This window comes from Salmo salar, chromosome 13 (genome assembly GCF_965601325.2).
Source record: "Salmo salar chromosome 13, fSalSal1, whole genome shotgun sequence".
Classification (NCBI taxonomy): Eukaryota; Metazoa; Chordata; class Actinopteri; order Salmoniformes; family Salmonidae; genus Salmo; species Salmo salar.
The window spans coordinates 68144911-68160155 of NC_138303.1; the positions used below are offsets into that span (position 1 = coordinate 68144911).

General features: G+C 42.9%; 1 pseudogene across 1 annotated transcript in view; it reads left to right on the forward strand.

Annotated features, from left to right (window-relative positions):
• Positions 1–15245, forward strand: part of LOC106567604 (unconventional myosin-VIIa-like) — a 56447-nt pseudogene that overhangs the window by 37746 nt on the left and 3456 nt on the right. The window contains exons 32-45 of the transcript XR_014379945.1: positions 832–1001; positions 1274–1467; positions 2094–2218; positions 2288–2445; positions 5994–6147; positions 6277–6431; positions 6836–6941; positions 7167–7280; positions 8209–8295; positions 8825–8931; positions 11661–11846; positions 14168–14284; positions 14738–14821; positions 14894–15013. The product of XR_014379945.1 is annotated as an unconventional myosin-VIIa-like (transcript). The remainder of the gene's footprint in view (positions 1–831; positions 1002–1273; positions 1468–2093; positions 2219–2287; positions 2446–5993; positions 6148–6276; positions 6432–6835; positions 6942–7166; positions 7281–8208; positions 8296–8824; positions 8932–11660; positions 11847–14167; positions 14285–14737; positions 14822–14893; positions 15014–15245) is intronic.

The following is a 15245-nucleotide window of genomic DNA, read 5'->3' on the forward strand; positions in this document are numbered from 1 at the left end:
TCATCGGCAAATTTAATGATGGTGTTGAAGTCGTGCCTGGACGTGCAGTCATGAGTGAACAGGGAGTACTGGAGGGGCTGAGCACACACCCCTGAGGGGCCCTGTGTTGAGGATCAGCGTGGCGGATGTGTTGTTACCTACCCTTACCACCTGGGGGTGGCCCGTCAGGAAGTCCAGGATCCAGTTGCAGAGAGAGGTGTTTAGTCCCAGGGTCCTTAGCTTAGTGATGAGCTTTGAGGGTACTATGGTGTTGAACGCTGAGCTGTAGTCAATTAATAACATTCTCACATAGGTGTTCCTTTTGTCCAGGTAGGAAAGGGCAGTGTGGAGTGCAATAGAGACTGCATCATCTGTGGATCTGTTGGGGCGTATGCAAATTGGAGTGGGTCTAGGGTTTCTAGGATAATGATGTTGATGTGAGCCATGACCAGCCTATCAAAGCACTTCATGGCTACAGACGTGAGAGCTACTGGTTGGTAGTCATTTAGGCAGGTTACCTTAGTGTTCTTGGGCACAGGCACTATGGTGGTCTGCTTAAAACATGTTGGTTTTACAGACTCGAACAGGGAGAGGTTGAAAATGTCAGTGAAGACACTTGCTAGTTGGTCAGCGCATGCTCGCAGTAATGATTGTAATGATAATTATTTTTAATAAAAATTCAGTTGTAATATACAAGCTAAAATATATTACATTATTAAATATACAAACTAAAATATGGAAAGATGAAAAAAATAGTATATTCACATGTTTAGACCCATATAAAATATAAATACAACAATATTATAATCTGTTTCATTGTTTTGATATTGTAAGAATTATTTCCCTTGACAGAGGTGGTAAGCTCCAGGGCCAGAGCTTCTCGTTGGCCACCATCAAAGGAGATGAGTACACATTCACCTCAAACAATGCAGAGGACATCTGTGAGCTTATTGTGACCTTCTTGGAAGGCCTCAGGAAGAGGTCAAAGTTTGTGGTGGCGCTGCTGGACTGCCCCAACCCCGGTAAGTAACCTACTAGTCCCTGTTATTTACTTTATCTTATTAGGTTTATTACCCAGGGGCAACGCACATTGATCAACATTGGAAACACTTTCTAAGAACAGGTCATGTTTTTCAAAGCAAACAAGGGAAAGTATGGTAAATGACTGGTTTTGTTGGTGTTTTCTTGTACAGAGGCATGTTTTTCAGCACCACCACATATGACGTTCCGTCACAGGGGACAATAAAGTTATTTGAATAGAATTTCCATTGAATTGAATGTTGTGTTCCCTTAGTTGGCGCCGAGGACTCCACCTTCCTCAGTTTCTCCAAGGGCGACCTGATCCTATTGGACGAGCACTGCGGCGAGCAGGTCATGACCTCGGGGTGGGCTCACGGGGTCAACGACAGGACCAAGCAGCGGGGGGACTTTCCGGCCGACTGCGTCTACGTCCTTCCCACGGACCCCCGGCCACAGTATGACATCGTGGTGAGTGACCTCATGACTAGGGTTGCAAAATTCCCTGTCATTTTCCGAAGTTCCAGGAACATTTAGAAACTGTGCTCATGGGTCATTTTGGAAATCTATGGAAACTTGGGGAATTTATACCGCAATATGACATTGTGGTGATTATGACCTCAGGAATTGCCAAGCTCCATACTGCCTTTACAGCTCCTATTCTGTAGTTTCTCTTTTACTGAAGTTTTTCTTCCTCTCTCTCTTCCTCTCTGCTCCCTTCCCTCTCCACCTCTCTCTCTCGCTTCCTCTCTGCTCCCTTCCCTCTCCACCTCTCTCTCTCGCTTCCTCTCTGCTCCCTTCCCTCTCTATCGCTTCCTCTCTGCTCCCTTCCCTCTCTCTCGCTTCCTCTCTGCTCCCTTCCCTCTCCACCTCTCTCTCTCGCTTCCTCTCTGCTCCCTTCCCTCTCCACCTCTCGCTCTCGCTTCCTCTCTGCTCCCTTCCCTCTCTCTCTCTCTTCCTCTCTGCTCCCTTCCCTCTCCACCTCTCTCTTTCTTCTGCTCCCTCTCCATCTCTCGTCCCTTTTTTCTCCATCTCACTCTTCCTCTCTCTTTTTCTCCCTTCCCTCTGCATCTCTCTCCCCTCTCTCTCTTTGCTAGGCTCTGGTAACTATGACTCCAGACCAGAGAAGAGAGTCCATCAACCTGTCCCAGATGGCCCTGGCTGAGAGTGAGGACAAGGTCAAGCCTTACACCCTAGAGGAGTTCTCCTACGACTACTTCAGGTAGCCACACTCACATGCACACTCACTCACTATCTCTTACACACTCACTCTTCTCCTCCCCCCCTCTAGACCCCCTCCTAAGGGCACCCTGAGCAGGGTAATGATCACTAAGTGCCGGGGGAAGGAGCGTCTGTGGTGTTGCACCAGGGAGCCCCTCAAACAGCCTCTGCTGAAGAAGGTGCTGGCCCAGGAAGAGCTCTCCCAGGAGGCTCAACTGGCCTTTGTTGATATCCTTACTGCCCTGCAGCCATTGTGTATCGAATACTTTTTTATGCCTCATGCCCAAATCCTCTTAAAGTAACTTTATTGAGCTACACAATCAATTTTAAATAGATTTTTATTTTATTTTTATTTCAACTTTATTTAACCAGTTAGGCGAGTTGAGAACATGTTCTCATTTACAACTGCGACCTGGCCAAGATAAAGCAAAGCTGTGCGACAAAAACAACAACACAGAGTTACACATGAACAAACGTACAGTCAATAACACAATAGAGAAATCTATGTACTGTGTGTGCAAATGTAGAAGAGTAGGAAGGTAAGGCAATAAATGGGCCATAGAGGCGAAATAATTACAATTTAGCATTAACACTGGAGTGATAGATGTACGGATGATGATGTGCAAGTAGAGATACTGGGGTCCAAAAGAGCAAGAGGATAAATAACAATATGGGGATGAGGTAGTTCGGTGTGCTATTTACAGATGGGCTGTGTACAGGTACAGTGATCAGTAAGCTGCTCTGACAGCTGATGCTTAAAGTTAGAGAGGGAGATATAAGAATCCAGCTTAAGTGATTTTTGCGATTCATTCCAGTCACTGGCAGCAGAGAACTGGAAGGAAAGGCGGCCAAAGGAAGTGCTGGCTTTGGGGATGACCAGTGAAATATACCTGCTCGAGCGCGTGTTACGGGTGGGTGTTGCTATGGTGACCAGTGAGCTGCGATAAGGCGGCGCTTTACCTAGCAAAGACTTATAGATGACCTGAAGCCAGTGGGTTTGGCGACGAATATGTAGTGAGGGCCAGGCAACGAGAGCATACAGGTTGCAGTGGTGGGTAGTATATGGGGCTTTGGTGACAAAACGGATGGCACTGTGATAGACTACATCCAATTTGCTGAGTGGAGTGTTGGAGGCTATTTTGTAAATGACATCGCCGAAGTCAAGGATCGGTAGAATAGTCAGTTTTATGAGGGTATGTTTAGCAGCATGAGTGAAGGATGCTTTGATGCGAAATAGGAAGCCAATTCTAGATTTAATTTTAGAATGGAGATGCTTAATGTGAGTCTGGAAGTAGAGTTTACAGTCTAACCAGATCCTTAGGTATTTGTTATTGTCCACATATTCTAAGTCAGAACCGTCCAGAGTAGTGATGCTAGTCGGGCGGGCGAGTACGAACAACAATCGGTTGAAGAGCATGCATTTAGTTTTACTAGCATTTAAAGCAGTTGGAGGCCACGGAAGGAGTGTTGTATGGCGTTGAAGCTCGTTTGGAGGTTTGTTAACACAGTGTCCAAAGAGGGGCCAGAAGTATACGGAATGGTGTCGTCTGCGTAGAGGTGGATCAGAGAATCACCAGCAGCAAGAGCGACATCATTGATGCATACAGAGAAAAGAGTCGGCCCGAAAATTTAACCCTGTGGCACCCCCATAGAGACTGCCAGAATTCCGGACAACAGGCCCTCCGATTTGACACACTGAACTCTTTCTGAGAAGTAGTTGGTGAACCAGGCGAGGCAGTCATTTGAGAAATCAAGGCTATTGAGTCTGCCGATAAGAATGCAGTGATTGACAGAGTCGAAAGCCTTGGCTAGGTCGATGAATACGGCTGCACAGTACTGTCTTTTATCGATGGTGGTTATGATATCGTTTAGGACTTTGAGCATGGCTGAGGTGCACCCATGACCAGCTCGGAAACCAGATTGCATAGTGGAGAAGGTATGGTGGGATTCGAAATGGTCGGTTATCTGTTTGTTAATTATGCTTTCGAAGATTTTAGAAAGGCAAGGCAGGATGGAAATAGGTCTCTAACAGTTTGGGTCTAGATTGTAAGTGGTTAGAGCGTTGGACTAGTAACCGAAAGGTTGCAAGATCAAATCCCCGAGCTGATAAGGTAAAAGAAATCTGTCGTTCTGCTCCTGAACAAGGCCGTCATTGAAGATAAGAATTTGTTCTTAACTGACCTGCCTAGTTAAATAAAGGTAAAATAAATAATGTACAGTTCCTTTAGAAAGTATTCAGACCCCTTAACTTTTTCCACATTTCTGTACGTTACATCCTTATTCTAAAATTGATTAAATAAAATAAATAATCCTCAGCAATCTATACAAAATACCCCATAATGACAAAGCAAAAACAGTTTTTTTTACATTTTAAAACAGAGATACCTTATTTACATAAGTATTCAGAAACTTTGCCATGAGACTCGAAATTGAGCTCAGGTGCATCATGTTTCCATTGATCATCCTTGATGTTTCTACAACTTGATTGTAGTCCACCTGTGGTAAATTAAATTGATTGGACATGATTTGGAAAGGCACATACCTGTCTATATAAGGTCCCACAGTTGACAGTGCGTGGCAGAGCAAAAACCAAGCCTCGATGTTGAAGGAATTGTCCGTAGAGCTCTGACACAGGATTGTGTCGAGGCACAGATCTGGGGAAAGGTAGCAAAAAAATTCTGCAGCATTGAAGGTCCCCGAGAACACAGTGGCCTCCATCATTCTTAAATGGAAGAAGTTTGGAACCACTAAGACTCTTCCTAGAGCTGGCCACCCGGCCAAACTGAGCAATCGGATGAGAAGGGCCTTGGTCAGGGAGGTGACAGAGAACCCGATGGTCACTCTGACAGAGCTCTGGGAGAAACTTCCAGAAGGACAACCATCTCTGCAGCACTCCACCAATCAGGCCTTTATGATAGAGTGGCCAGACGGAAGCCATTCCTCAGTAAAAGGCGCATGACAGCCTGCTTGTAGTTTGCCAAAAGTTACCTAAACAAGATTCTCTGGCATGATTAAACCAAGATTGAACTCTTTGGCCTGAATGCCAAGCTTCAAGTCTGGAGGAAACTTGGCACCATCCCTGCAGTGAAACATGGTGGTGGCAGTACCATGCTATGGGGATATTTTTCAGCGGCAGGGACTGGGAGACTATTCAGGATGGAGGCACAGCTGAACAGAGCAAAGTACAGAGAGATCCTTGATGAAAACCTGCTCCAAAGCACTCAGGACCACAGACTGGGGTGAAGTTTCACATTCCAACAGGACAACGACCCAAAGCACACAGCCAAGACAGCGCAGGAGTGGCATCGGGACAAGTCTCTGAATGTCCTTGAGTGGCCCAGCTAGTTCCCAGTCTTGAACCTGATCGAACAACTCTGGAGGGACCTTAAAATAGCTGTGCAGCATCACTCCCCATCCAACCAGACAGAGCCTGAGAGTATCTGCAGAGAAGAATGGGAGAAACTTCTCAAATACAGGTGTGCCAAGCTTGTAGCATCATACTCAAGAAGACTTGATGCTGTAATCACTGCCAAATATGTTATTTCAGTTATTTCATTATGGGGTATTGTGTGTAGATTGATGAGGGGAAAAAAACAATTTAATCAATTTTTGAATAAGGCTGTAACGTAGCAAACTGATGAAAAGGTCAAAGGGTCTGAATACTTTCCGAAGGCACTGTACATTATGTAGTAATGCATCATGGTTTTATGTCTGTGTTTAGCGTGTGTGGTCTTGTGGTCAATGTTTGGTCATGGTCCTTGACCGTTCCCCTGCACCCCTGATGAAGTATATGGGTGACTACCCGTCCAAGCGAGTGCGTTCGGTCAACGAGCTGACCGACCAGATCTTTGAGGGAGCGCTGAAGGCAGAGCCACTCAAAGACGAGATCTACTGTCAGATCCTCAAACAGATCACAGAGAACCACATCAAGTATGTCTGACTGTGCAGTCTACACACATGTACTCTCTCAGGAAAGTTGTGGTCATATGGGGATTGACCATGGTGTGTATTTGTGTGTGGCTGTGGCGTGTCTGCCTGCCTGCGTGTGTGGGTGTGCAGGTACAGCGAGGAGAAGGGCTGGGAGCTGCTGTGGCTTTTACAGGTCTGTTCCCCCCCAGTAACATTCTGCTACCCCACGTCCAGAAGTTCCTCCAGGCTAAGAAGCACCACCCCCTCGCCCCTGACTGCATGCAGAGACTCCAAAAGGCCTTACGGTATATCTTACCCGCATGTAAATTATATTTACTTTAAGTGTTTTGACATATACACACATTACAGGTTCAACCATTTTGGCAAAAGTATAATTTTTTTAAATTGAGTTTCTCAGCCATGTAAACAGAGGATAAAAATACTTATGTATTTACGCAAGGAACAAATCCTAATTTGAGATCCATGCAAGATTTACAAAAAACATTTGAGTTGTGTGTGGATCTCAAGTAAGGATTCGGCTCTTAACTCGAGAGCCACTCAAGAGCCATGCCAGCTTACTCACATTCCTTCCTTTGTCTTTCTATTGTCTTCCTCTGGGTGAACTAACAGTCCAACAGTAATTGTAGCATGATGTACTACAGTACCCATACTGCTCTGTACCCAAAATGCTCTCTCCTTACTAATACAGTAATGGATCCAGGAAGTACCCGCCTCACCTAGTGGAGGTGGAGGCCATCCAGCACAAGACCTCGCAGATCTTTCACAAAGTGTTCTTCCCCGATGACACAGATGAGGTGAGAGGTCAACCTCATCAATGTTGTTACAAAGTCGCAATGGCACAATGAGGCCCAAAACGTGAAGGCAACATTGAGACAATGTTGTATGTTTGCTGGGTAACAGTGACAAATACAGCACACATGCTGACTTATTATAACCTGGAACGTATTGTGTGGTCAATTTTATAGCAAATAGTGTAATGGTAGCTTCTTTTTTTTTTTTTTTTTTTTTTTTTTTTACAGGCTTTTGAGGTGGAGTCAAGCACCAAGGCCAAAGAGTTCTCTCTGAACATCTCAGGCAGACTGCTCCTCAAGTCTTCTGAGGGCTTCAGCCTGTTTGTCAAGATCACTGACAAGGTACACTACTAGGATATGACCGATATCCCATCTGAAATCTACAGTGGTGAAACTGCCACGTCCGTTTGCGATATTACAACAACAAAGAAATTACTTCAAACAAAGACATCCGTTTTTTTTCCCCTTAGACATCATTGTGTCCGAGGTCATTAGGTGTGATAAAACAGCAGAATATGTACTGTGACTTTTTTACCGTGATGCTGGATGTTCCTCCTCCATTTCATCAACAAAACTAAAATAATAGCGAAGGCGCTGGGGTGAATAGTGCGGCTGTTTCCCCTTTTACTGATAAGCCTCAACAGCAAGAAAAACTGGTTGCAATGACGTCATTAGGGCGTGTTTTTTTTACTTTGCGGTCAGGTTGTATACTGGTTGTAAAATGATGGTTTTTAAACATGACGTATTTAACTGGTTGTAATCTGTTTGTATGACCAGATAACAAGCAAAATATGACATCTTTCCCTGACTTCTTGAGGACTTCATGAAAAAAGACTTCTCCTGTTTGCAATCTGGTCATGTCTGGACCAGATTGCAAACAGGAGAAGTCTTTTTTTCATGAAGTCCTCAAGAAGTCAGGGAAAGATGTCATATTAATTACGTCATTATGACCCATGCAAAAGCTTGCCCTCTGGATCAGTACAAGACTGTGTTCTTGTAACATACAAAAATACACCCAAATAATAATATATAATTTCATAATATTTATCCAAATTATATACAGTATATTACACTATGAGTCGCAGATCTTAATTCAAAACTGGGCTTTTTTGAAAGATTCTATACCTCTCTATACCTCCACTAAGGGTTTACACCAATTTTATTTTTGTAAGATTTCACTACTGTCGGAATGTGAGGGTGATTCAAATTACTCTAGATAAACGGTATCAATATTTGTGTTTGACCTTTGACCTTTGCTGGTTGTTTCCAGGTCATCAGTGTGCCTGGGGGGATTTCTTCTTTGACCTTGTAAGGCATCTGACCGACTAGATCAAAAAAGCTAGACCAGCAAAGGACGGTAAAGACATGTCTTGACTGTAGAGGGCCCTAGATTCAGTAGAAAGGTTACCCATAGGAAGATTATCCATGATTTGATCTGCTCTTTATCACCTTTAATTCTCCAAGACAAAAATGTGCTTTATTCAACAACAACAAGATATTTGGGGTATTTTCTCAGAGAAACAACCATATTTAATCTTAGATATGTGTCACTCTGATCAAAATATGAGTTTTCTAAAGCCTCAGAAGTTTCCTTTCAACTTTCCTGTAGGCGTCTGACATTTGCTAGGTCCACAAGAAAGAAAGACAGAAAGTCAACCATCCTTTTAATCCTAAGGATGAATTGGTGATCCGACATTCAGCACCCAGTGCAGCCTTCAGGGTTGGGCCAAATAAACATTTCATCAAACATGGTGTGTCACGTCAACACGTTGTGGCAAGGGTTAATGCTAGGTGAAGGTTAAGCTTGGGTTTGGGAACTTGCCATCTATGTAGATGTATTAAAATGACAAGTATGTCCTGAATCTCTCTCTCTCGTCCATCTGTAGGTATAGTGCCTTCACTGAGCTATCAGGTGTTCTTCATGAAGAAACTGTGGACCAATACCATGCCAGGGAAAGACTCCATGGCCGACTCCATCTTTCACTACTACCAGGTGTGTGTGTGTGTGTGTGTGTGTGTGTGTGTGTGTGTGTGTGTGTGTGTGTGCAGAGTCATTTAAATGGTAAAAATAAATAATCTTTTAATGTGGCATGAACACAACCAGTCATGATATTTTCATCTGATTGTCACACAAATCACTTCAAAAAGTTGTTTATCCACTCCAAAATAATTCCAGCATCCAAACTGCATGCATACTCGTGCCATTTGATGAATGGAAATATACATCTGTTACAAAACACCAGAAAGTGTGCCTAATGACATTCAGTGATTGCCATTGATTAGGCCTCGATTAATTTATGGTCTTGCTGACAAATTGACCTTTTTTGAAGCCTGGAAAGTCGGAACACCTGAAATGGGGCTGAAACTGTCCCAGGAAAAGTGGGATGGTCACCCTTCCACACACGGTCAATTTACTAGACTAGGCTATGGGTATTGCCATGAACTTTAAATAGGCCCACCGGTAGCAAGTGATGTAGTGGTAAAAAGAAATTGGTGGGTAAACTCTGATAGCCGGTCACAGTAAAAAAAAAAGTACCGCTCCCATTTAATTTCAATGCATTTTTCTAAAAAAGGTGGGTGAACAGCTCAGTTGGTAGAGCATGGTGTTTCCAACGCCAGGGTTGTGGGTTCGTTTCCCACAAATTACTAAAATGTAAATGTAAAATGTTTATTTGCATTTACCCTCCACCAGGCCTACACCACTGCCAATAGCTTACCCTCTTAGCCAAGGGAATTTTACACAATATGAACACACGCAGAACAGGTAGCCTACATTCAATATAATACATGACTTGAATCAAAACATGTTTTACACCCTACAGTTGCTTGCGAAAGTATTCACACCTTTGGCATTTTTCCTATTTTGTAGCCTTGTATCATTTGATTTGCACAACATGCCTACCAGTTTGAAGATGAATACGACAAAAAAAATGAACTTGAGCGTGCATAACTATTCACCCCCAAAGTCAATACTTTAGAGCCACCTTTTGCAGCAATTACAGCTGCATGTCTCTTGGGGTATGTCTCTATAAGCTTGGCACATCTATCCACTGGGATTTTTGCCCATTCTTCAAGGAAAAACTGCTCCAGCTCCTTCAAGTTGGATGGGTTCCACTGGTGTACAGCAATCTTTAAGTCATACCACATATTCTCAATTGGATTGAAGTCTGGGCTTTGGTTAGGCCATTCCAAGACATTTAAATGTTTCCCCTTAAACCGCTCGAGTGTTGCTTTAGCCGTATGCTTAGGGTCGTTGTCCTGCTGGAAGGTGAACTTCCGTCCCAGTCTCAAATCTCTGGAAGACTGAAACAGGTTTCCCTCAAGAATTTCCCTGTATTTAGCGCCATCCATCATTCCATCAATTCTGTCCAGTTTCCCAGTCCCTTCCGATGAAAAACATCCCCACAGCATTATGCTGCAACCACCATGCTTCACTGTGGGGATGTTGTTCTCGGGGTGATGAGAGGTGTTGGGTTTGCGCCAGACATAGCGTTTTCCTTGATGGCCAAAAAGCTCAATTTTAGTTTCATCTGACCAGAGTACCTTCTTCCATTTGTTTGGGGAGTCTCCCATGTGCCTTTTGGCGAACACCAAACATGTTTGCTAATTTTTTTTCTTTAATCAATGGCTTTTTTTCTGGTCACTCTTCCGTAAAGCCCAGCTCTGTGGAGTGTACGGCTTAAAGTGGTCCTATGGACAGTTACTCCAATCTCCGCTGTGGAGCTTCTTCAGGGTTATCTTTGGTCTCTTTGTTGCCTCTCTGGTTGATGCCCTCCTTGCTTGGTTGGTGAGTTTTGATGGGTGGCCCTCTCTTGGCAGGTTTGTTGTGGTGCCATATTCTTTCAATTTTTTAATAATGGATTTAATGGTGCTCTGTGGGATGTTCAAAGTTTCAGATATTTTTTTAAAACCCAACCTTGGTTTGTACTTCTCCACAACTTTGTCCCTGACCTGTTTGGAGAGCTCATTGGTCTTCATGGTGATGCCCCTTGCTTAGTGGTGTTGCAGACTCTGGGGCCTTTCAGAACAAGTATCTCAGTATATATATACTGAGATCATGTGACACTTAGATTGCATGCAGGTGGACTTTATTTAACTAATTATGTGACTTCTGAAGGTAATTGGTTGCACCAGATCTTATTTAGGGGCTTCATAGCAAAGGGGGTGAATACATATGTACTCACCACTTTTCCTTTTCAAATTTTTTGAAACAAGTTATTTTTTTCATTTCACTTTACCAATTTGGACTATTTTGTGTATGTCCATTACATGAAATCCAAATAAAAATAATTTTAAATTACGCCAAGGGGGATGAATACTTTTGCAAGGCACTGTAGTTCATGAGTTGTCCATAATTCATGAGTTAATGCTTGAAGTCTTCACAGATCGTGTGACATAAAACACCTTTAAGTATCAAAAGTAAAATTCCTTATATTAAACAAACCAGACGGCATAAGTTTCTTGTTTTTATTTTATTAACGGATAGCCACGGGCACACTCAGACAGAATTTACATACCAAGCTTGTTTGTTTAGTGAGTCTGCCAGATCAGAGTACAAATACAAGTACAAATACCCCTAAAAAAACGACTTAGTACTTTAAAATATGTTTACTTAAGTACTTTACACCACAGTGCATGAGAGCATTCTTGTGTGTGGTCATGTGCTTGACTGTCTGCATATTTGTTTAAGTGTATTGACCCTACTCACTGCTCTCTCTTTAGGAGCTTTCCAAATATCTCCGTGGTTACCACAAGTGTTCCCGGGAAGAGGTTTTCCAGCTGGGAGCGCTGATCTACAGGGTGAAGTTCGAGTAGGACAAATCCCAGTTTCCCAACATTCCCAAGATGCTGAAGGAGCTGATCCCTCAGGACCAGATCAGACACCTCTCGCCTGATGTCTGGAAAGGGGTGAGTTGTAAAATCAGAATTCCTGTAGGACTAGTTTATCTGGACCGCGTGACCTGACCGAGAAACTATACGAGTGCTGATCTAGGATCAGTTTTGCATTTTAGGTCATAAAGAATAAGAGGGGGACCCTGAATGTAGATCCCATTCTTTGTGAATACCCTTACCGCTTCTGGTAAACAGTTATGGCACATATTTGGCCAATTTGCTGCAAATCTGCAGCAAGCTCAAATATCCACATGCAAATTGGTTTTGTGGCAAACTATTACGGCAAATTTGCGGTGACTTGTGAACTTCTGGCAAACAATTCTAGGAGACTTGTGGTGAACATTCTACTGATTATGGAAATTAGATCAAGGTTTTGGTTACTTTATGTATTAAAAACATTGAAATGTTTTATCTACATAACCAAATCACATCATTTTAAATGAATTTGATTCTCACAGAGAACTAAACATACAACAGTTTGAAAATACACGACACAACATGTATTAATTTTCTTAATAGATAAAAATAAATCCAATACAACATGAAATCATCAGAATGCTAAATAATTTAAAAAATATATATATTTTTATGTAGTTACGACATTTACATGAGAGAAATATGAACACCATAGGGATGTTGACCTTAGGATGTTTAACTCGTTTTGGACTTCTAACCCCTTTTAAACATTGTGTGTTTGTGAGGGTGGATCACGAAGGGGTCCGGGGACCGTTCTTCTCACAAAAACGTCTGTAAAGTCTGAATGGTTTGAGCTCATCGATGAAAAGCTGAGACTCTCACGAATATGTAATGCTGTTTTGCTCTGTGACGCTCATAAGCCACACATGAGTAGATAGAAGGTAAGGAGTTCTACATAGAATATCACAGGAAATCCCAGGACATAGTGCCTATAATACTCTAATAAGCTCACATTGTTGCTGTCACAAACTCCAAACTCTACACGGTTGTCACTAACTAGTTGGATATTCATTTCCCGCTGAGCAAACAATTTCTGTACTTAATGAATTCTTTTTTATAAGGTTTTTGCTTGACAGACTTTATTTTTTTGTGTTCTACTTTTAACCCTGGTTGTCCTAAAAAGAAAATGGTAAACTTCTGGCACCATTTATAGCTCCCAGACGAGCTAAATACATTCTATGCTCGTTTCGAGGCAGACAATACCGAGCCATCGGGGAAGACTCGCTGCTCCGGACCAGGTGCTTTCACACTCCGAGGCTGACGTGAGGAAAACTCTAAAAAGAGTGAATAGTCATGAAGCTGCCAGCCCAGATGGCATTCCTGGCCTCTTCCTCAGTGTCTGCTGACCAGCTGGCGGGCGTCTTCTTGGACATCTTCAACCTGTCCCTGTCCCAGGCTGTAGTCCCCACCTGCTTCAAGGAGACCACCATCGTCCCAGTGTCCAAGAAAAACAAGGTGACATACCAAAATTAATATCACCCCCTTCACACTCACCCCAGTCATCAAATAGTGCTTCGATAGGCTGGCCATGACCCACATCAAGGCCAGCATGCCAGGCACACTGGACCCACTCCAATTTGCCTACTGCTCTAACAGATCCACAGAAGATGCCATTTCCATCGCTATTCACACGGCCAATAACACATCTGGACAAGAGGAACACCTATGTGAGAACGCTGTTCATTGACTACAGTTCAGCATTCAACAATTTTGTTCCTTCCAAGCTCGACACCAAGCTCAGAGCCCTGGGTCTGGACACCACCCTCTGCAACTGGATCCTGGACTTCCTGACGGGCAGACCACAGGCTTTGAGGATTGGCAACAACACCTCCTCCACACTGACTCTTAACACATGGACCCCCCAGGGGTGTGTCCTCAGCCCCCCAATCCCCCCTTCCCCAAAACACATGTAAACATTGGACTATAATTGTGCCTTTCTGTACTATATACTTATGCTAAAATGTTGATTCATTTCTACTGAGACATTTACTTTGTTCATATTCTTATCTTGTATTATTTCTTATTGTTGTTGCATTGTCACAAACTTGCGACAAGCTTGCCCCCAAAAAATCATTTTTGTATGGGGCCATGGTCCTAGTCATTGTGTCATCAAAAATATATAAACATCATGCTAATTAAATTGTCTGAGCAAGGATTTTGTGCTAATTGCTAGGCATAGTTCAGTGAACTATGCTTGCGTGAAGAGTAACCTTGCCTGAGACCTAAAGACTTGCTCTAGCTTCTCAAATAAATGCCTAAGCTTTTGGTTAGTGGGCTAACACAGGCTTGTAGTGCATAAGAAACCAGGGTTTCAATCATATTTGGTCACACACTCTGTTGCTTGTTTGTCTGTCTCACAGTCTATAGTGGCGTTGTTCAACAAGCAGACAGGGAAGACTCGAGAGGAGGCCAAGCTATCATTTCTCAAAGTCATCCTCAAGTGGCCTACATTTGGCTCGGCCTTCTTTGAAGTCAAGGTAAATATTTATATAGGAATGCTGTATGGATTTCAGTATGAATTCATGTTATTGTGCAGATCTGGGGCAGAATGATCTTTGTTTGTGGGGTTATTCTTTAGTGCTTTAGAGTTACCGTGTGCATTTCAGAGTGCTGTTGGGTACTTTAGGAGGTTTTTGTTCAAATATCTTGTCTTGATCAATGGTCAGAACACTCAACTCAATCTCAGGTCATGGACTTTTGTTATTGACCTGCTCAGAGAGTTGCTGTGCTTTCTTGCTACTTTCTTTTGATGTATTGTCGTTTCATTTATGTATTATCTTTGTCAGTGTATACAGTACATTTACCTATTGTCTGCCTCAATCACAGTATTTATTTATATGATTAATAAAAATAGTTCACAAACTCAAGTTGTTTGTTATAGATTTGTAAGATGCCACTTACAACTTAACGGATGTTCTCCTATTCAACAGCAAACCACTGATCCAAACTTCCCAGAGACCCTCTTGATAGCAATAAACAAACATGGTGTCAGCCTGATCGACCCCAAGTCAAAGGTGGGTGAGTAAGTGGGTGGGTGGGTGAGTGAGTGAGCTAAACGTGTATTTCTCCAATTCCCAACTGAACAGGACATCTTAACGACTCACCCGTTCACTAAGATCTCCAACTGGAGTAGTGGAAACACCTACTTCCACATCACCGTTGGCAACATGGTCCGAGGCACCAAGCTGCTGTGTGAGACCTCACTGGTGAGCTACTGGACATTTCAACACTCACAATATGACATGACATGAGATGTCAATGGCTCTCAGGCAGTGTTGGTATACAGTATTTAGGGATATCCTATTTTAGATTCCTCACCCTCTACACAAACAGTGCCTTCGGAAAGTATTCAGACACCTTGACTTTGTCCACAGTTTATGTTACAGCCTTATTCTAAAATGTATAACATTATTTTTTTCCCTCATCAATCTACACACA